Raw genomic sequence first — 22773 nt, 5'->3', positions numbered from 1 at the left:
AATGTTTTGGAAGATCCAGACAATACTATAAGACAAGAAAGAAAAGTAAAAGAGATAAAATATTTTCAAAAATTTTCTATAATTGTATATGACACTTTACCTAGAAATTCCAAAACATTCAACTGAAAACTTGTAGAACATATGAGAAAATTTAATGAGATAGACAATAATAATAGATACATAATCTCTTCCCTACATACCAGTAATAACCAGTTAGAAAATACAAGAAAAATTCACAACAGAAGCAATACGTAGTTCCTTGAAATAAACTCAATAACAAATTGTGAATTCGTCAAATTTGATGAATTGTGACTATATATTATAAACTATAAAAGATGTAAAGCCCAAGTGTCAAAACATACCAATTCTCTTTATAATTTTATAAAATTTCACAGAAAATCTATAAGGAATGTTTTTAACTTCACTATATCACTAAAATTCACCTGGAAAAATAACAAGTGAGACTAATCAAGAAAATCTTGAAAAATAAGAATGAAGGAAGACTATTTCTATCAAATAATAATACAAATTTTAACAATATGATCTATTAAAACAGCAATACTAGGATAAGAATAGACAGATTAATGTTAAATAGAAAGCCACAATGAGGAACAAAAACTATCTAACATGTAGCATGTGGAAATGGAGCAAAAAGTCGTTTCCTACAATAATTCAATTAAAGGAGTAAAGATTCAATATAGAGAAGAAATCATGAAGGAACTAGAAAAAAAAATGTGACTAAACATATAAGCTTGGGGTAGGAAATGTCTTTCTAAGTAAGAAGTAACTATAAGAAAAAATTAGTGATAGATTTTTTAGAAAATAAAAATTGTAAATAAAAAGTTAAATGCTCCATGAACAAAATGGAATGGTAAATGAAAAATGGGGGCGGGGGCAGGATATTGGTAACATAGGATGGAAAAACAGTTACTATTCTTACTTTGAAAGGTATTAATAAAATAAAAACAAAAGATACAGCAGTAGAGAGAGATGGGTAAATGACTTTCAGTTCAGCATAGTGAATAGCATGTATCTATATGCTATATCCACCAGCCTTTGCTCTTGAAACTGCGCTAAATGAAAGTGCAGAGATTTTGATCTTGAGCATGAGTACAGAGGACAAACACAAGACAACAGGAGATTTGGAATTGATTCAGAGCTGGGAACCCTGGACTGGCAGTGAGGAGAGCTGAAATAAAGGCCAGTGCAGTCAAGAGAACCCACAGAAGTCTCAGGAACCTCCAGGAAAGCCTGGGCCTAAATAAGATCAATTGGCTAAAAGTCTGTTAAAGAAGAAGACAGAGCCCCCAGTCTTCACCTGTTAGGCAAAGCCTTCCCTAACCTGGAGAGAAGACTGAAAAGGCATTACATGCAGAGAGCAAGCAGAGGTGACTGGAGCAGAGATGCATGCACAGCTGAGGGCCAGAGCCCTACATCAAAAGAGAAAGAAGGCAAACTCTTCAAGCTGGATGTTCAGACCACTCAGTCTTCCTTCACAAACCTCACAGAGCACCAGCAATTAGTAAAATTCTAGATCAGAAACTCTTTGGATCATCCAATCAATCTAAAAGAAAAAGACATAAAAATGCTAAAACCTGGGGTTCCACAATACAAAGACCAGTTAGCTCTCTCTACAGTAAACTCCATAGTTTACAAGACCCAACCACGTACTGAGAGCTTCCAAATAGTTCTGTAGTTTATCTGGATGTGTGCATTGTATATATATATATCTATCAATATCATCTATATCTATATATCTATCTATACAACCAGAGAGTTGAGAAAAGAACCTAAAATGAAAGTTAGACAATGACACACACTTGGAAGGAAAAAACAGGAAAAAAAAAAAAGTTTGAAGATTCTTTCAGAGAAAGACAATTTCAAAAAACTAATATTAATATTTTTAGAAATGTCAAAGAAGCGATTGCATCCATGAAACAAAATTCAATAAAACAATATTTAGAGTGTAATAAAAAATTCTTGAAAATCAGAGACTGCAGAAATGAAAATAGATTAAAAGATGAAGACAGAGTAATTGCTCAGTAAGAGAACAAAGAGATTGAGATACAAAAATCAGAGGAAAAATACGTGAAAAGCAGAGAACCTGTCAAAGAGATCCTACATACAAACAATATAAGTTCAAGAGAAAACAGATGAGAGGCCATTGTCCAAGGAACTGAACAAGAGACGTCCACAACTGAAAGACATACGCTTTCAGATCAAAAGGGCCTGGCCAAACGGATGAATGTAGACCACATCGAAATATACACACATGAAACTTACAACACAGTGAGAAAAGGCCAGAAGTTCCGGAAAGGGAGGGTAACGGAAGATCACATACAAGGGATGGGAGTCAGAAGTCTTCAGACTTCCGATCAGTATCACGGGAAGCCAGAAGACAGCTATTTACGCTTTTCAAATCTGAAGGGGAAAAAAGGTACCAACGAGAATTCTGTACCAAGCTAAACTATCACCACCAGTGTGGACTAGACGTCACCCTTTTCTTATGTGAAAGATCTCCAAAAATGTACCTCCCATGAACCCTTTCCCAGGAAACTGCTAGAGGATGCACTCTAGCTAAACAAGCGAGTGAACAAAAAATGAGAATAACACAGGATTTACAAAACTAGGGATCCGACCAAGGAGAATTCCCAGGAAGAAATGAGGAAGTGATTCCACGGTAAGGGCAGAAAGCCCAAAGACGAACCCATCCTGAACAAAAGAGGGAAGGAGGCTCCAGGAAGAGAGGTCTTCAAAAAGATAAACACATTAGATAAAACGAAAAACACTAACGTGTTTGGATGTCATGAAAGGCTGGAGATGAATTTGGGATAAGTTCATTAATAACCAACCAAAGAGAGAAGGAAAAAAGAAAGACAAAACCAAAAAATTATCGACTCCAGAGAAAACAAAAGTGCAAGGAAAAGTAAAAAATCACAGTGCTGTTGCTGAACTCTCAAGTATTTACAGTGTTGTAATACATAAAGACGGAATACTGATCAAACCAAAACTGAGCTAAATAAATTAAAAGAAGGGGACAGACAGGTATTCTTGTGTGTGTTGAGGCCAAAGGTGAAAGATTTCAATCTTCATTTTCTGTGGTTGAAAAGTCAAGGTAATGCCTAAGTCAAAAAAAAAAAATTTTTTTTTTGAGAACTAGAAAAATCAGAATGTTACTTAGAAAAATTGTTGTAAATGTCAAAAGAACGATTTAAAAGAGTAAAAAGCTGTAGCTTAGGTGGATATGGAATTGGAGTGGAGAAGGATGCTTCTACATAATCTTGTAAAGCTATTTGACTCTTAAAATGAAGCATATGCATGACTTTGACAAAAATAAAACTTAATGAAAGCTGAATAAAGCAAAGAAACTGAACTGGCAATTCAGCTATAGAGAACCAATAAAGATATGGGGGAAATGCTCTTATCACAGATAATAGAAGAACTGAAAATGAGAAGAATGAAATTTGGCAAATTGATGAATGTTTAAAACCTTGATAATTCCCAGAGAAAGTCACTTGTTAAACTAATTCTGAGAATGTAAATTGGTACAAAGTTCAAGGGGGACAATTTGGCCATAAAATGCTCGCACCTTTTGACATGGCCACTCCACTCTTACGAGTACAAATAAGAGACATACGTGAAGATGGAAAAACAAAGCTGCTCACTCCAACTTCTATCATCCAACTTTTAAAAATCATGTAAATATCTGACAAGCGTGCGTCAATTAAATCAATTATGATATAGTCATTTGCCAGGATACTAGGTAAAAACAAAATCATAAGATAGGAAATTACTTAATGGCATGGGACATGTTTAGGATGTCTACTTAGGTGAAAAATTAGGATGGCTATGATGAACCCAATTAAAAATGTGTGTACATATGTATACACATACACACACACACTCACTTTTGCAATTTACAAGTGAAACCAAAAGACCAGAAGCTGGTCTTCAAAGTGTTGGCAGTGGTCATCTTTGAGTGGTGAGACTAGGGTGAGTCCTGTTCTTCCTCTTGTTCTGTTCAGTGTTTTGCAATAAATGTGTTTCTTTTTCTAGAATTATTACATGTAATAAGTTTTAGTTATCAGCTTAGTATCTTTTCTAGGAAAAACTCACATGACTCCCCCTTCTTCATTCTCTACTACAGAAATGAAATTATCTGCATAATTTGTAAAAGAGATTTCAGTGTGGGGCAAGGGTGTGAAGGTAACCCTGAGTCCTAAAAAGGACTCTGGTGTCCAGTCAGCTGCAAAGTGACCAGTTGGATCGGACCAGGGATGAAGGCCAGGTGTCTGGAGTCGGGCCCCAGCTGACCTCACCTCTTTGCCCTGGGTAACTTCTGAATGGCTTCACCCTCCACTCAGAGAAGCAGCTGCCAGAAATGGCCCCACCGCTACCTGCCCTCTGGGACCTGCATGTGTGCCCCAGCTCTCCTAGGATCCCCTCCGGCTTTATCTTTCCTAGACCATGCCTGACGCTTAGTCACCGGCACACGTGCCTCTTAGAGTGTAACCCAGAAAAGCAGAACTCACCCAGCGAAGGAAGGGATACACCCATCGGAATCACCCAGGGGAAGTCCTGTGCTCCGCCAACCACACCTCCACGGGCTCCGTGTAAACAACCTTCCAAGACAAGAGGGCTGAGTCACAAAACCAAGTCCAACTGTGTGAGCGCATGTCTAACCACAACCGCAGTGTCCAGCCCCAGCAGGGCTGTTGGGAATGGCGAGGCCAGCCCTGGGGACACGGAGCTGGAGCAGAGCCGCTCCCACCTTTGGGATGCTTCTAATCCAACGAGAAACGAACAGCCATGGCATGGAACTCAGGGGTGCTGCACGGGTCTAGGTGCGAATGGGCGAAGGACGAGAAACTCAGGCTGGACCACGGCAGAGGGGAGGATGGAGAGTTTCAGCCAGCCTGGATGTTCCTCAAGATAAACACGGGGGCCCATGTGACTGGCTGAGCCGATCAGCGCCCTCAGCCTTCCACCCATCAAGGCAGCACTAGTATTAGCATCACTGCCATCATCCTTATATCCAGGGATACACGGAACTGGACTGATGACAGTCTTCAATCCCAATACCAGCCATCACTGGTCCACAGACGGCTCTTTCAGTTTATCCCCTTTAGGCGACATTTTAAGAAGGTACTGCTCATTCATAAACCCACCAGAGTGTCAACCCAGAGGTGGCCACTCTGTGCAGCCCCGGGGTCACAGGGTCCCCCTGCAGCCCTGCTGCTGGAGGTGGGCACCCCCCAATCCTGGATTTGGGAGCTGTGCTCCGGCTCTCCACCTCTCACCCTGATCAGTTCTCGCCTCGCCGTTCCTGACCTGGGGACCAGGCTCAGCCTGGCTCTCCCTGCTGGGAAGGAAATGGGCTGGTCTCAACAGCAGACCAGACCCAACTGATCTTCTCCCAGAGGTCCTGGCAGCCAGGGCTTGGGGGCAAGTGAGCACCAAGTGGGCTCTGGGGCAGGGGGCGAGCTCAGGCAGACCCAGGGTGGCCCTGCATCAGCTCCCCTGATGGGCAGGGCCCTGTGATCCTTGTATTTTGAAACGAGCTGTTTGGGGCAACTATTAGGAGCAGGAGGAGCATTTTCTAGACGCTTCTCTGTTTTTATAACCCTTCTCTGCAGGTAACCAAAGTTACCAAACTGGTGGACCTGGCCAAGAGCACTGGTTCAGTTCTTTCATCCTGACACGCAAACCGCAAACCGTGCTGTGATGCTCTCAGGACCCAAACCCTGGCATGAATGGAGATATAGCCTCCGATCCCACAGGTGGAACAGCAGACACCAGGCTCCGTGCCCAGAGCACCTCCCCACTCCCCTATCAGCAGAAGTGAGGGGACAGTCGGGGCCACAGCTGGGACACATCTAAGCGGGCCCACCTTCCTCCCCTCCGGGCAGCTGCCAGCAGCTCACGCTGACACCGGGGCCGTCTGCCGGGGACGCGGCCCAGACCCCGCCAAGCTAACGGACGCTCACTGTATCATGTTGAAAAAACACACGAGCTGGGAGATGCCTTAGATCTGCAGGAAAAGAAAATAAAACCTGGCCCCCAAATTACAAGTGAGGCTCAAGGGCCTGGAAGGATCCATGCGATGGGATAGATTTTCTCTTGCCCCAGTGGGCGCAAGGGGGATGACAGAGCTTGGTGCTGTCATCCTTGCTTCAATCTGCAGATGGGGAAACTGAGGCCAGGCTAGGCAGCCTCTGGCTACAACTGCGAGACTCAGGTGATGAAAAGAAGGATGCAACACCCCTGAGAGGGTCCCTGGGGGAGACCAAGGTCCTGGGAGACCAGGGGAGGGAAGACGTGAGGAGGAGGAGGCCAGTGGGGAGATTCTGCGCGGGAAGGAAAACCCACAGCACCGCTGAGGCTCAAGGGCAGGGACGGGAGAAGAACACGTGACACGGAGCTCACACGCTGCACAGGGCAGGGAGCTGCACGCAGGGGCCACATGCTTCGGTCAGGGCACAGCTCTTCACACTTTCAAGATGCTGGCAGAATCAATGAATGAAATTTGACTTCCCTTTTACAGATGACGGGCATGGGACTTGGAGAGGCCTGGTGATGTCCCCAAAGGCACACCTTGCTGTCCTTCCTGGTAGAAAGAAGACGAAGAAGTCAGAAAAGAATGAGACACAACAGAATCGCCTGTCCTCGGGGGGCCAGGCTGGAGCCAGCGTCCACTCAGCGAGGACTGTCGGCCCCTCCAGCACTCACACACGTGTCCCATTGATATCACGACCAGCTCAAAGTCCCCTCTGGCTTCTGGAGGGTCTAAGGCCTCCAACAAAAAGTTTCAAAGAAGGGCTGATGAGGCTGACCCAGCCCGCTCCAGTTTCATCAGAGAAGCAAAACCAAACCGCGGAATTCTGTCTTGCAAACCCTCAGCCTACTCAATGACAGCTGAAGGCTTGTTTTCAATCTTCCCTTCCCTTCTTGGGGAGGAGGCCTCAGCGACCCCCACAAACCAGACTCAGTTCTGGCCGGTGGCCACTGGGTTTCAAATTTTGAAATGGGCCTTTTGCAAAATGTTCAGTTTCAAGCCCTTGGTCCGACTGCTTACATTCTGTCCAAACTTCCTGGGGGAGTGAGATTTATTTAAGAAAGGAATAAAATCCCCACGTTCAACCCATCGAGTGAAAACACGTTCCATCCCAGGCAATTTCAAGGATTAAGGTTACATATCTCTTAATGAGTCGCAGGTGGAAGGCAAAATGGAGCTGGCTGGAAGAGTAGGACCAGCCTCAGTCATGAGGAGGTGCCAGTCCTTGGTGCCAAGGACCCCGATTCTCTGCCAGGGAGGTAATCTGCCCCCCAGCATGGCCTCACAATCATTCCTTTGTACATTCATTCATTCTTGAAGAGGGCACGCAATGCTGCCTGAAAGGTGAGTAGTCTGGTCTCATCCTAACTGGCATTCTGTAAAAACTCAGTTGAACTCCTCGTTCTTCTGGGACAGGGGAATATGGGTACCACATCCATTTGGGAGCTTTTAAATGAATGCAGGTGACACCATCTATTACAGCTCCTTAGTAATTTCTAACGCATCTCTTCCCTCCCTGGTATCGCATTATGTACAGGACAGGTCTTATATTAGGTAAGAAGAGCCTCATAAGCTTTTGCTAGATAAGGTTGGGCTTCCCAGGTGTCTGCTAGTGGTAAAGAATCTGACTACCAATGCGGGAGATGCAAGACACTTGGGTTTGATCCCTGGATCAGGAAGATCCCCTGGAGGAGGGCATGGCAACCCACTCCAGTATTCTTGCCTGGAGCATCCCATGGACAGAGGAGCCTGGCGGGTTACAGTCCATGGGGCCACAAAGAGCTGGACACAACTGTGTGACTGACCACACACACACAGACACACACACACACACACACACACAGACAAGGTTAATTCTCAGGACAATCCAGCCAGGGAGGTATCGTTATCCTTGTCTAAGAGGTGATGGGGAGGCTGGAGGTCCAGGGTGTTCCCCGTCTAACCCACTGTCCCGCAGCTGGAAAGCAGGAGGAAGTGGAGGAGCAGCCCCCTCGCTGGAGGCACAAAAACAAGACTGTTATTTTCGACCTCCTGTCTTGGCAGAGGCCGGGGCAGCTTTCGGGAAGACCCAGAGCCTCCATTCCACCAGTCCGAGCCAACGTTGCCCAAGGATGGGCCGAGGTCCAGGGCAGTCGGAACTGCCAGGATCCTGTCTCACTGTCTGGCACTGGACGCAGGAAACTGGACTCGAGGGAGAATTTGCACGCGGGTGGGAGAATGCCGTGGACCATCTGACACACCACCACCTCCGCGCAGAACAGCTCCTGGCCGTTCTCAGAAGGGCCATCCCAGTTCCACAAAAGCACATGTATTTTTAGCTCTTCGTTCATTCATTCAGCAGTAATTTACTGGGCGCCTCCTAGGCTCAGGCTGGGAAGGCCCTGTGGAGACAGAGAAGAATCTGACCCAGTTCTCGGCTGTGCAGGCAGGTCAGCTTGGTGGAGACATGTAAACGAATGCTTGTGAGCGGAGGAGGATGGGTAGCCCCGGGGATTTAGTATGTGCCCTGAGGCTGGGGTGTGGCTGAGTGGTCAGGGAAGGAAGCCCAGTGGGACCTGCTCCACTCACTGCCTCACACACGGGTCACTGACTTGCTCACTCATTTACTGATGCGTTCACTTATTCACTCTTCCATTCACAGAGCGCTCCATTTATTCTTGGATGACATACTCATTCACTGAGTCATTGACTCACTCAATAATTATCCTTTCCCTCGATAACTCTAATATATGCATCCCCCCATCCATTTGCCTATTCACTCCCTCATTAATTTGTGCATGCATTGATTTATGTACTCATTAGTTAAATTATTCAACTTGGTCTGCTTTTTACTGACTTTATTCCCTCACTCATTTTTTGACTTATTCATCAATTAATTCATTTGATTCCTCATCAACCCACTGGCTTATTCATCCCCTCATTACTAACTTCTACTAAAGCATTCATTGATAAACTCGTTCTGGAATCCATTTATTAATTCACTCAACTTTCACTTATTGGACTGTTGACCTACTAGTCTTTGGTCCATTCCCTCCTTGACCTATTTGGACCTCACCATCCACCTCTTGACAGTTTTACCCACACAGAGACTCATCCACTTAAGAATGTAACATACACACATTGATTTGCTCAATGCATCATTAATTTATTCCCTCATTCTTATACTCCACATGTTCACTCGATTTTCCATTCCATTGTTTACTCAAAGACTCATTCATTCACTAACTCACTGCCTCATTCATTCATCATGTATACCATTTATTCAACAACTCATTCAACGAATATATTACAAGTGCTCCACAGGCCGTGCATATGAGGAGTGCAATTCCTAACGTCCTGGATCTTACAAACCAGGGATTCGGTTACTGGCTCAAGCCTCTTCTCTTTTATGTGATATGTAAGCATGTGATATGTAAGTGGGGTCTTGCCTTCTGTGCTTCTGGAAAACCCACGTATTTGCCCTTATACTGAATTATATTTATCAGTAATCCCACCTAATCCCAAAGAGTTACCTGATGGCTGGAACTCGATCTGATTTAGATATGAATGCCATGACTAATACAGAGCCTGACATGCATTTGGATCTATACTTGCTGAGCTGAAATTATTACCCTAGTATTGGTTATTTTTGCACTCTCTCAGATACCAAGTGCCAGAAAAATTTTTAAAATCTGGGGTATAGGGACCTCCTGCCATCACCTCCCATCAGATCACTGGTATTTGCCCTGAGATAGGGTAAAAAAATAATCCAAGTAATGAATTATGATCTCAGTATGCAAAATATCCAAATAATTTCAGTGCAACACGCAGAGCAGAACTGTACCCTGTGCTGCCCTGTGCGTAGGCGCTGTGTCGTGTCTGACTCTGTGACTCTGGACTGTCACCTGCTAGGCTCCTCTGTCCGTGGGATTCTCCAGGCAAGAAAACTGGAGTGGGTTGCCATGCCCTCCTCCAGGGGATCTTCCCAACCCAGGGATCAAAGCCAGGTTTCCTGGATTGCAGGCAGATTCTTTACTATCTGAGCCACCAGGGAAGCCCAAGAATAGTGGAGTGAATAGCCTATCCCTCCTGCATTGCAGGCGGATTCTTTACCATCTGAGCCACCAGGGAAGCCCAAGGATAGTGGAGTGAATAGCCTATCCCTCCTGCACTGCAGGTGGATTCTTTACCTGCTGAGTTACCCAGGAAGCCTGAACTACGGACTATGTACCATTACAACAAATATCTTTTAAAATGTTTTATTTCATACATTTCAGTAATGGAGACTTGCGATAATCATAATCCTTTTTCAAAATACATTTTCACCACTGGTCGTCTTCTTTCTTAGTTTGTCATAGATTTAACTCACTAAAATATAAGAACGAACACAACGAATACTTTAACCTCTATGTCCTCACTATACACAGAATTAATATTGATGGATTAAATCTTCTTGGTTAAATGGATCTCAGAGAAGCAAAACTGGGTCGACCACAATTATTGTTTCACAAAATTTTATCATTGGAATAATCTTGGCATTTTAATTTTCTTTATATATGAATTTTACTTATTTATTAATGTAGTCAGGTACTCATTTTCAAAAATAAAATCAATAGCAAAGAATCTGCTTCTAAACAAGGGGGAAGTAGGCATTTGCTGTATGAGGCAGGGAGCTCAAGCTCGGTGCTCTGTGACAGCCTGGAGGGGTGGGATGGAGGGGAAGACGGGCAGGAAGGCAACGAGGAAGGGTGCGTATGGCTGATTCGTGTTGACGAGCGGCAGAAACCAACACAATATTGTAAATCAATGATCCTCCAGTTAAAAGTAAATTAATAAAAACATAAACAAGAGGGTAAACTTTGCCTATTAAGTCTCTCTGTGTACCCCTTAAACAGAGGGGTAGACAGTTGAATTAAACAAATCTTTGTTTCATGAATAATCGCATCATTGGTCATGAGTGGCCACTGGGATTTTACTAGCCTGTTTATCTTTAATTTGTTTAATTATTAAAAACCCAAGGAAAACACAACCAACCCAAGAATAATATCTTTGACTAAGTCTAGAATTCATCTATGCCCTTTTTACTTTAAGAGGTAGCACTAAATCTATTTTCAAATGAAAATCTTTTTTTCCTTTTTCAACATGAATTAACTATGATGTTTCTCAAACAAATTCTTATCCTTGGTGCCAGCATAATCTTTGATTTGTTTTATAACTGCATGAAACCATCTATTTTTAAAGAATATACTCATCATCCATAAACAAAATGGCCAAACCAAGAATAAAAACTTAATCTCATACTTACTTTGATCTATATTCTCCTTGACCACATAGGTAACAGTTAAATAATAACTAATCATTAAATAATAGCTAAAATAACCAAGGGGCAGTCATTCTGGGGCACAAAACAGATGAAACATACACTGATCATTGGCTCATATTTTATACTCATTCACTTAGTTAACCATTTCTTTAATCCTAAATTTTTTCTTTCATGAATCAAACCCACTTCAAACTAAGAGAAGAACATATATTTAGCTTAGCTGTGTCTCACACAAACCAGTAACAACTTAATGTGCCTCTTCTTAATGGAGCCATGGAGTTCACATTGAGTGAGTGAAGTAATTATATTTCAGAACTGAAGTTTCAAACTGAACTGAAACTAATTTCAGAACTGAAGTAATTATATTCCTTGTTTTAGAAATATCCTCAATGTTGGTCTGTGTTTTGAGCTCTCTTTTCTTTTCAATATATTTATTGATCTATTCATTTATTTACAGATAGTATAAAGCCAGTATCTATGAACTCTCTCAACTAGATTCTCCAACATCCTGAGATGATTCCCCCAAGAGTCATACACTAATTGTCTTTTCACCATGGACCTCAGGGGTTCCAAACGTGATTGATCATAATTTTCATTCAGATGCATTCCATTCACATCATTGGTCCAGGTGTGGTCTTTCAGCATTTAATTTGAACAGTTTCTAGATGTTACAATGAACAGCCATGAATACGCAGTCCTAACTCAACAAATGGAGTACTGACTTCCTAAATGAGTAACAGCCTAGATCATCATTAAGAGAGGAATGGGACAAACACGAAAGGGGACATATCAGTGTTGAAATGAATGGGAAAGCTCAGTTTTTTTTTTTTTTCCTTTTATCTCATTTGTGCTAAATTGTGTTAATCACAAACTTCAGCTCATAACACATTCTCATCATAGGTCTATGCGTGGCATTTAATTTTAATTACATTTATTCTTTTTTAATGATACAGTGGAAACCCACAAGCTAACCACCCAAACCAAGAACTTTATTACTCACATGGCATGGTGTGCTCCTTCCCCAGAGGCATTAGGCAAAGCTCGTCATGGTTGGAGAGTAACTTAATGAGCTACAGTCGATCCACCCTGTGGAATGAAAAGATGTTGACAAATGAAAATGCCTGGATTCGGGTTTTAATTTAGTGAACACTAGGTAACCATGACAATAATTAATTGTAAACAATCATTTATACTACACTCTCATCTCTGGCTCTACGAATGAATGGACCTACATTTTATTAATTAATGTATTCAGTTCATTTTAATAGCATAATAAGCACCCTTAAATGAACCACCCAACATAAGAACTATGAATCTTGCAGACAAGAACTCTGGGCCCTTTACTGACATTGATAAGAGGTTAGAACTTCATTTTGTAAAAGATTCCTGTTGTGTTGAATCAGATTCAACACGGACCTCGGTTGACAACACAGTCTTATCATTGGTCCTTTTATGACCTTCTTTGGTTATGTCCTGTCCTTCCTTTTTTTCAACTGTTCGACTTGCAAAAACCAGGAGTCACTATCAGATAGGCAAGCCATCCGCATGGTGCTCTGGGTGAAAACAAATCTGCTTGCTCTATGATGGACTAAAATCCCACTACCCAAGGTATAAAGCAGTGAGAGGAACAGCCATCAAATATATCCCATACTTTCAAACCATACACTGAATATCCTAAACAGGTTCCCCCAAAGAAGACAAGAACTTGGCTATTACTCACCTTCAGCCATGAAGGTCTTGATCATTAGAGAATGATTAGTAGTTCACGTCCATTCTATGAAGGACAAAGAAAATAGCCAAAAAAAAGGGGGGGTGGGGAAGGAGAAATGAATAGGCATTCTTTTATAAATTAAAATGTTAAATGAAATGACAGAATATCTCTTGTCCTGAAAAAGAGAAATATAGAAAGGAAAAAAATTCTTTCCGTTGATCCATGTTTTCCCCTTGATTGACTTGCTATTTAGGTTTTGACTAATTTACTTCATTATTTATTTCCATTTCTCTTAACAAACTAGAACTCACCACTGATCGAGAGCAAGAACACTGACTGTGACTCTTCTCTGTCTAAATGACCTTACCCCAAACAGGAAATTCCTCTGGTTTCCTGGTCCAGTGGTTAAGACTTCACCTTCCAATGCAAGGGGTGTGGTTCTAGGATGATATTTAAAAATGTGCAGCTCAACAGTTGTATTGACTGGTTACAGCCTAATCCTTCATGTGTAATTCATTCTCATCTCTGGTCTTTTAAAATTTTGTGTCCAGATGTAGCCTTTTATCCATTGTTCTGTAATCCAACAGACGGGTAGCCCAAGGATGAAAACTCTGTTTACCATTATACAGGCCTACAGGCTTCTTCTCCAGAGACTCCCTAGCCACGACATTTACCTATGAGGAGTCACTCTGGGGAGCACAAAACAAATATTAAAAAGAATGAAACAGCCTAGATTTCGACTTTGCTCTAATACACTAATGGATGCAGAGTGAGAAAATTAAGACTAACCTGAAAACTTTGGGTGTGCCACTTGCTTCAGCTGGCAGAAAGTTAACCCCTCTTTTAATCTAATTAGTTCAACGATAAATTTTTTAAACATTTTTTTAAGATTCTTTTTAATGTGGACTATATTTTAAACTCTTTACTGAATTTGTTACAATATTGCTTCTGTTGTTAGGTTCTGATTTTTTGACCATGAGGCATGAGGAATCTCAGCTCCTCAACCAGGGATCAAAACCACACGCCTTGCATTGGAAAGTGAAGTCTTAACCACTGAACCACCAGGGAAGTCCCTCAATATTCTTCTTACCCAAACCAGCAAGAGACAGAATTTCTGCTCTAAGAGGGACATCATTTAAGCAGCACTGGTTAAATCATAATTATTTCAAGACATGCTCATTACTGGCCCAGGCTTTGTCCCTTTGAGCGACTGATTGCTATTAACTTATTCATTTATGCACTCTAATGATAAAACTGCACACACTCAATGCCATAGCATGAATAATACTAACACATGCACAGTTCGCTGCTCATTACCAAACTGATAACAGACAGTGTAACTCTGTAATGGAATTCTGTGAGCACAATAGCTCGTGCTGCCTAACAAACTTTTATCAGTGTCCTTCTTTAATTTAAACAGTGCTTAATCTTTTATTTAATTTTATAAACATGTTTCCTAATTAGTAATAAAACAAATAACCAGCAGACCACAGACACCCGAGAATGTGAAACTGACAATTCACGCGTCTGTTTCTGTGTGTTGCATTCTGAGAGATAAGCAATGTGAATACTAACTCCTCCAAAATAGGTTAATAACACGTGCTCCATTACCTATGCAATCACTGCTCTAGGCCTGGCCACATTTATGCATTAATTCACTTATACTAATACAATCATTACCCATGACCCAAAAAAGCCCCCAAACAGGATAATCAAATATTTGTAACAATTGTCTATAGGATCATTTTCAACAGAGCCATAGATTAGATTTCTTCCCATGCTGGACCTCAGATATACAAACAAGTATTATTCATCATCCTTGTCTCCGACACCATCAGTCATTAGCAAAGGTTCAAGCACAGAATCTTTTTCTTCATAGTGCAAAGTCGCTTCAGTTGTGTCCGACTCTGTGACCCCATGGACTTAGCGGTCCAGGCCTGTCTGATGGTGGGATTCTCCAGACAAGAAAACTGGAATAAGTTGCCATGCCCTCCCTTAGTGGATCTTCTGGACCCAGGGATCAAACCCATGTCTCTTATGTCTCCTGCATTGGCAGGGGATTCTATACCACTAGAGCCACATGGGAAGTCCCTTTTCTTCATTATATTCTGCCTATTGATTTATTAAGTTATGACTTATGACTAAAAAGAAATATACATGAATCAGAAAAAAAAAAAAAAACCCAAAACAAGAACCTTGATATCCCTGAGATCTACCTATCAATCGTTTCCCAGAAACGAGGTCTGTTTCCTGAATTGACCTCAGTGCTTCATACATGGATGCCTTGACACAATTTGCCCTCTCAAGCCCTGTTATTGGACTAAGTTGCCCTGCTTTGATTCTATTTCCTACTTCTTACCAATGCACCGACCATGATAAACCAACCAAACCATGACATGAACTTTAACTGTGGCTCGCACTGGTCTCCCCGCTCCTGACACAACACTGAGTTGGGGCCATGGCAGAACACTAAAATCAGTGCAGGAGTGTTCATTCTGAACAGCACAAAAAAGAACAAAAAATAAAGTTTGAGATCTTCTATCTATTAGTTGTTTGCATTCCACCTTTCCTAGACTCAGCCATTCAATATTCATTAGTTTACAGTATTCTTTCCAGTTGAACCTCAGAGTTGGAGACACTTATTCATTGTACATGACTTATACATCACCAGTAGTTATCACTGATCCAGCATTCCTTTTTAGAGTCATAGATTATCAATAATTTGTTCCTTTTTTTGCTGACTAGTATTCCACTGCATAGATATACCACTTTTGCTGGTCTATTCACCAGTTGATGGACATTTAGATTATTTGTATGTGTGTGTGCTCAGTCATGTCCGACTCTTTGAAACCCCACAGGCTGTAGACCTCCAGGATTCTCTGTGCATGGAACTTTCCAGGCGAGAATACTGGAGTGGGTTGCCATTTTCTCCTCCAGAGGACATGGATTCAATATTGTTCCACTTTTGCTTCATTCATAACTGATCAAATCTCATATCTGCTGGTCATCATTAATGACCCATGTTAGACCCTCATTTTACTCATTTGTGTTACATTTGTATCAATTAAATCATTCATCATGGATATTAATAAAAATCACATTATTTAAGAAAATATACCCATGAAATCCTTAAATATTCCTGAACTCTGGCTAAAGAAGCTTTTTCCATATACACTGTGTGTGTGTGTGTGTGTGTGTGCGCGCGTGCGTGCTTCGTTGCTCAGCCATGTTCAATTCTTTGTGACCCCGTGGACTGTAGCCCACCAGGCTCATCTTTACTCAAACAATAACTGAAACCAAAATAAGATCTTTGACTACTACTACTCACCACGTTCTCTTTCCTAACATAGGCAACATAATCTTGACCAAGGCAGAACCCGAGATCAGCTTGGTGCTGAGATATTCTCCTCTCTCCATTGATGCACAATTTCCAGTCTCCATGTATGGAGTCATTTAAGTGTTTATTAATTCATAGTAATTTTTATTTTTCTTTCAATACAATAAACATCAAACATGCAACTGACTCAGGGCAATTACTGGTTATTACTTATCACTGAAAATATGCGTAATTTAAGACATAATATATTTAGTCCATTTTATTATCTATTTCAATATATTAATATTCATTTTCCTGACTAAATATTTTATTAATGAACAATGTTTCACCCTCTTCATCTTTATTCATTTATACATTTGCTAATTTATTCTGCCATTGATTCATTTATAATTATATTTTTAAAATTCATGAGCACAAAGACCGAGAAAGAGATCACTGTATAATACTAAAATCTATCTACAGTAATTTAAAGTATGCTGAATAGATGAGTTCTTTTGCATTGAACCTCAGACTTCTGGACACACAGAATTCATTGTATGTGATTCACACACCAGACATCATCATTAGACAGTGACTGGTCAAATTTCTCTTCATTTGCATCTATATTTGTTTATTAATTCATTAATAAGGAAAGTGAACGTAAAAGTCACTCAGTTGTGTCCAACTTTTTGCGACCCCATGGATTATACAGTCCATGGAATTCTCCAGGTCAGAATACTGGAGTGGGTAGTCATGCCCGCCTCCAGGGGATCTTCCCAATAATACTATGCCTCCTCATACATTCCTGACCTTAGTTGAAAGGGTCAAGTGAAGCAGAGACAATAAACTAGAATTTTTCATGTTGGACCATCTTCCAGGCACACATATATATGACTCATACGTCAACATTGGTCATAATTGATCTAATATTGCCCCCCTTTTTAAAACTCATTTCTATAGCTTTATTGATCCAATAATTATTTCCCTAATAATAATTTTTAAAGTTATGATTCACAAAATTTCAAGAATACTTTTTGTGCCCCTAATCTATATATAGAATTCTTCTCACAACGATACATCTCTTGTTAATTATCCTCAGTTTTTCTTATGTATATCAATATAATGTTAACTCTATCTCTATTTATCACTAAGTTAGAGCTGCATTCTCTAAATATATTTCACACTTTTAAATGAATAACTTAAAAAAAACAGAAACTGAGAAAGCAACTTCATGATTACTCACATTAATCTCTGTATTCCTATTAGACACAGGCAACCGGAGAGCTCATGACGCTGGAAGATGCATCTGTTCTGAGAAGCACAGCATAGAGCACACAGTAAAACAAATTAAGACACAATCACCATTTCTGAATAGGCATCAATGCTTTCAATTTCATTATCAATACCTTTTGCTACACAACATACATTCCTAATTGCATGACATTTCATCCCATTGTTTTTTTAATGAATTTATCCATATATGTCTAATGAAGTGAAAGTTGCTCAGTCGTGTCCAACTCTTTGTAATCCCATGGACTGTATAGTCCATGGAATTCTCCAGGCCAGAATACTGGAGTGGGTAGCCTTTCCCTTCTCCAGGGTATCTTCCTAACCCAGGGATCGAACCCAGGTCTCCCTCATTGAAAGTGGATTCTTTACCAGCTGAGCCACAAGGGAAGCCCAAGAATACTGGAGTGGGTAGCCTGTCCCTCCTCCAGCGGATCTCCCCAACCCAGGAATTGAACGGGGGTCTCCTGCATTGCAGGAGGATTCTTTACCAACTGAACTGGGAGGGAAGCTAATTTCATTATTAAAAACAAATCTAAGGCTATACAAGAATATGACCAATATTGATCACAATCAATACAAGAATATGATCTTTGTACAGAAACAATTTCAACAGAGGAATAGATTAATTTTGTTCCATGTTGGACCTCAGAGTTTCAGACACATATTTTCTCATCGCCCATGACTCCATTATCATCAGTCATCATCACTGGTCCATGACTGGATCTATTCCTCTTCATTTGTATGTTTGTACTGATTAAATTATGAATGCATTGATACAAATAAAAATAATACATGGTTCATAAAATCTCTAGGACAAGATCAAGGATATATTTAACATCAGTTTGCAGAATCATTTTGCACATAGACTAAACCTTTTTAATTAATAGACCTCAATCATGTTCATTATTGATTAATCAACATAGTACTTCGTATTTATCATTAGGCCATGATAAACTTTTTAATGAATTTAATACTTTCTAATAATACTGTAAATACCCTTAAACAGATGATCCAGTTCAAGACAATAATGTTGACCATTACTCACCTTGGTCTCACAGTCTTGGTGACAACAGAGGCTAAAATCAGTTTCAGCATCTATTCTCAAAAGGATCAAGCAGACAAGACGATAAAAATGTTGAGACTTTCTCTCCATTGATTCAGAATTTTCACAATTCATTTGCATAGTCATTTAGGCATTTATTAATTTACAGTAATACTTATTTAATTTGCTCTTAATAAACCAAATATCAACTTTGTAACTTTATCAATAAATGACGATCATCACTATTATTCCCACTCAAAGACATATACACTTGATTATTTTATTTTCCATTCCAATTTACGTCATCAGATTTCTTTATAATACTTATAATGAACAGTATTTCCTTGTTTCATATTTATTCACTTACATATTTGTTTATCCTGACATTGATTTCTTAATAATAATAATTTTAGATATTACTGTACACAAAGACTAAGAACATGATCCCCATATATGCCTGGCATCTCCCTATAGGATCACTTCAAAAGAGGGGAAAGTATTAGATTTTTTGTGTTGACCTGTGGTGTTCCTCATCAAAGACTCATACCACAAGTCATCATTGTTTGTCCATAATTCCTTCATGTCAACACTTTTTTACTGATCGTCCATTCAGTATTAGCTATATTTTTTTAAAAAGTGCTTCATCGTCACAAAAACTTAAAACAAGGAAGGTCCTTGGCTCTTTGATTTGTCTATAGAAGGACTTCCCACAGAAACTGTCATCAATTGACCTCAAAGTGTCCTATCCAGATGCATTAATATAATGTTTCATGTTAACCCTGCTTCTACTATTTGGCCATGGTTCACAATCATCGATTATTTTTTTTTATAGAATTTAAAGAATGCAGTGAAAATGAAAACCACAAAACCAAGAAGAGGTTTGACTATGACTCACTTTGTTCTCCTAACCCTTAACACATCAAATGCAACCACAGAATTCATGACCACGAGGAAGCCTTACATTAGCCCACGGTGGCAAGCCTAAGGAGGAGAAGATAAAACTAGAAGATAAAAAAGACATTAAGATATCAGTTTAATTAGTCTTTGAATTCCATGTTCCATTTAATCATTTAAGTAGGTAGTGAATTGGGATCATTTATACTTTAGTTTCTCCTAAGTAAATGAACAATATCAATCTTGACACTGACACAGATCATAGACACAAGACATAGAGAACATAAACAATTTACTTATCCATAACTATATCATTCTCAGCCAAAGAATAACATGCCTGTACCATAAATTTCCTAATTTACATTTGTTTTTAATGTATATTAATAGCATTTCTTGCCTAACCACTTTTCTATGGTTGAACAAAGTTTCACCAATTTCATCTTTATATATTATTTCATTGATCCAATTATAAACATAAAAAGAAAATATATGAACATAAAACAAGATACTTGTATATTCCTGACAGATGTCTATAGGGTTACCTGGAACAGAGGCAGTGGGTCTCCATTTGCATTGGACCTCAGAGTTCCAGACACATACTCATCGTAAACGACTCATACACGCACCGAAAAACCATCATTGATCCAATGTCGTACCTACTTTCTTCATTCACTTCTATGGTGTCTATTTCTGAGTTCATTAATTTACTAATAATAATTCAAAAACTCAATTATTTGCAAAAACCAAAAAGAAAACAAAACCCGAAACCACTATTCTATGTAGAGAATCATTTTCATAACAATGTATCTTTCTTTATACCCTTTGTTTTTCTGTTACATGTCAATTCAGTATTTATCACTGGGCTACTGCTGGCGATTCTTATTATATGTTACTTTTCAACAATACATTAGAATGCTCTCAAAAAAACCACAGAAAGGACACAAGATTTTGACTTTTACTCACACTGTTCTCTGTGCTCCTAACACAGAGATGCAAACACAGAGGTCAGTGCCACGGTGCCACTGCTTAAATCAGCTTGAGGGTGTAGGGTCTGCAAAGAACAAAACAGTCAATGATAAAAAAAAAAAAAGGTTTAAGTACAATACCCATCGAGCTTTGATTTGCACATTTCATTTACTCACATATTGAAGTATTTATAAATTATTCATAATGGATCTATTTTTCTCTTGACAGAATGAACAACAATGAGGCAAATCCATAAACTATAAGTGACTTAATTATCTATCTGTATTGATACAATATTTAGTCAAAGATATACTGGTGAGCCACTTTTTCCTGACTGAGTTTCAGTATTTTCAATTTTATTAATAGTATTTCTTGCCTCGCCACCTGTTTATAGTTAGACAAGGTTTCACCCTTTTTACTTATTATTTCTTTACCTTTTTCTTTACCTATTATTTACATTTCTATATTGGTTCTAAAATTAATCTTTTAACAATAATAAGTATAAATCGATGAATACAATAGCTGTACTGGGTATATTTCAACATCTATCTCTGCTGCTCCTAAGTCACTTCAGTCGTGTCCGACTCTGTGCGACCCCATAGACAGCAGCCCACCAGGCTCCCCCGTCCCTGGGATTCTCCGGGCAAGAACACTGGAGTGGGTTGCCATTTCCTTCTCCAATGCATGAAAGTGAAAAGTGAAAGGGAAGTCGCTCAGTCGTGTCTGACTCTTAGCGACCCCATGGACTGCAGCCCACCAGGCTCCTCCGTCCATGCATTTTCCAGACAAGAGTACTGGAGTGGGGTGCCATTGCCTTCTCCAACATCTATCTCTTGGATGAATTAAAAGAAATACACTAGGTTTTTGTTGGACCTCAGTATCAGGACATATATTATTCATTATATAGACTTATCTGCTACCAGTCATCATCACTAGCCCAAGAAAACCCTTTTATTTTTCATTCTCATAAATATTTGAGTTTATTTATAAATTTGCTACTAAATACACATAAATGAAAAATAAACTAAAATATCCGCCATGTCTATCTCAAAAATCTTTTCCAGAGACTAACTCTGTTTCCAAAACTGACCTCAAAGATACATTTATAGATTAATAAAGGAGATATTTCATGTCAATCTGCTACTTAACATGGCATTTTCCCTTCTTTGATTGTTTGAGCAAGTTCCCGGAGTTGGTGACGGGCAGGGAAGCCTGGCGAGCTGCAGTGCGTGGGGTCGTGAAGAGTGGAACACGACCGAGCGACTGAACTACCAACTATCCACTCAAACTAAAACACTGGCTATTACTCACATGGTCTTAACATACCTACAGCACAAATGAAACCAGAGAGCGTGTAACCGTGGAAGATGCTTCCACCCGCCCAAGTGCACCCATTCTGAGGAGAATACGCAAAGGAGATGATAATAAAACGAGGCACTCTTCCCAACATCTGTCTACAGAATATCCTCTCTGCTGTGAATGGACAAGCTTAATCCAATATTGGACCTCTAGTTCCAGACACGCTTTCATTGTATATGATTCATATTGATGATGACCAGAAATCATCATAGATCCAACACCGGTCCCCCTTTTTCTGCACATATTTCTGTATCTTTATTGGTTAAATAAAAATCCACTAATAAATTTAGCAAGAACAATTCAAAAAATAAAGCAATACAGGTGTACACTGAAGTATTATTACTTTAATGTATCTTCCTCAATAATACACTGTTTTCCATATATACACTCATCAATACAATAGCTCATATATCCATATGCAACCCTCTGATGCAGCTGCCTTCTTTACTTATATTCAACATTTCTTTACTTATATTCAACATTCAATAATAATACAGTAAATTACTTCAATAAAAAAAAAAACAGAGAACTTCAACTACTACTCCCATTAATCTCCACCTTCCTATTATAGAGAGGTGACCCCAGAGCCTCTGTCCTTGAAGATGCTAAACCATTTGTGCTGGCTTCTTTCTGAGGAGTACAGAGCACAGATGATAATAAAAGTATTGACACCTAATAACCAGTGGTTCTTGTTTTCTACACTTTGTTTACTCAGTATTTAGGAATGTATTACTTTTCCTTTCTTCACATTCCTTTAATCTTGTTAAAACAAAAAACTCAATCTTTAGTTTGAAGCAAAACTCCTAAACTGTCTCTTGTGCATTTCTAGGTCTTCCCT

At 39.9% G+C, this 22773-nt stretch overlaps 7 non-coding genes and 2 pseudogenes across 7 annotated transcripts; all 9 read right to left on the bottom strand.

Annotated features, from left to right (window-relative positions):
• Positions 1–11910: 11910 nt before the first annotated feature.
• LOC139178483 (small nucleolar RNA SNORD113/SNORD114 family) lies at positions 11911–11984 on the bottom strand. The gene has a single exon (XR_011562872.1). It is a non-coding gene; the product is annotated as a small nucleolar RNA SNORD113/SNORD114 family (small nucleolar RNA).
• An 864-nt stretch (positions 11985–12848) lies between these two features.
• Positions 12849–12994, bottom strand: LOC139178491 (small nucleolar RNA SNORA79). Its single transcript, XR_011562879.1, has one exon. It is a non-coding gene; the product is annotated as a small nucleolar RNA SNORA79 (small nucleolar RNA).
• Positions 12995–14848: 1854 nt separating this feature from the next.
• Positions 14849–14923, bottom strand: LOC139178470 (small nucleolar RNA SNORD113/SNORD114 family). Its single transcript, XR_011562862.1, has one exon. It is a non-coding gene; the product is annotated as a small nucleolar RNA SNORD113/SNORD114 family (small nucleolar RNA).
• A 761-nt stretch (positions 14924–15684) lies between these two features.
• Positions 15685–15756, bottom strand: LOC139178454 (small nucleolar RNA SNORD113/SNORD114 family). The gene has a single exon (XR_011562847.1). It is a non-coding gene; the product is annotated as a small nucleolar RNA SNORD113/SNORD114 family (small nucleolar RNA).
• A 1148-nt stretch (positions 15757–16904) lies between these two features.
• LOC139178479 (small nucleolar RNA SNORD113/SNORD114 family) lies at positions 16905–16976 on the bottom strand. Its single transcript, XR_011562868.1, has one exon. It is a non-coding gene; the product is annotated as a small nucleolar RNA SNORD113/SNORD114 family (small nucleolar RNA).
• A 1336-nt stretch (positions 16977–18312) lies between these two features.
• LOC139178458 (small nucleolar RNA SNORD113/SNORD114 family) lies at positions 18313–18388 on the bottom strand (annotated as a pseudogene).
• Positions 18389–20183: 1795 nt separating this feature from the next.
• Positions 20184–20257, bottom strand: LOC139178452 (small nucleolar RNA SNORD113/SNORD114 family). Its single transcript, XR_011562846.1, has one exon. It is a non-coding gene; the product is annotated as a small nucleolar RNA SNORD113/SNORD114 family (small nucleolar RNA).
• Positions 20258–21443: 1186 nt separating this feature from the next.
• LOC139178474 (small nucleolar RNA SNORD113/SNORD114 family) lies at positions 21444–21516 on the bottom strand. Its single transcript, XR_011562865.1, has one exon. It is a non-coding gene; the product is annotated as a small nucleolar RNA SNORD113/SNORD114 family (small nucleolar RNA).
• Positions 21517–22076: 560 nt separating this feature from the next.
• Positions 22077–22152, bottom strand: LOC139178477 (small nucleolar RNA SNORD113/SNORD114 family; annotated as a pseudogene).
• Between the last annotated feature and the right edge of the window lie 621 nt (positions 22153–22773).

Source organism: Bos indicus, chromosome 21 (genome assembly GCF_029378745.1).
Source record: "Bos indicus isolate NIAB-ARS_2022 breed Sahiwal x Tharparkar chromosome 21, NIAB-ARS_B.indTharparkar_mat_pri_1.0, whole genome shotgun sequence".
NCBI lineage: Eukaryota > Metazoa > Chordata > Mammalia > Artiodactyla > Bovidae > Bos > Bos indicus.
Note: the sequence above shows the minus strand (reverse complement) of the source record. Positions and strands in the feature narration are given on the sequence as shown.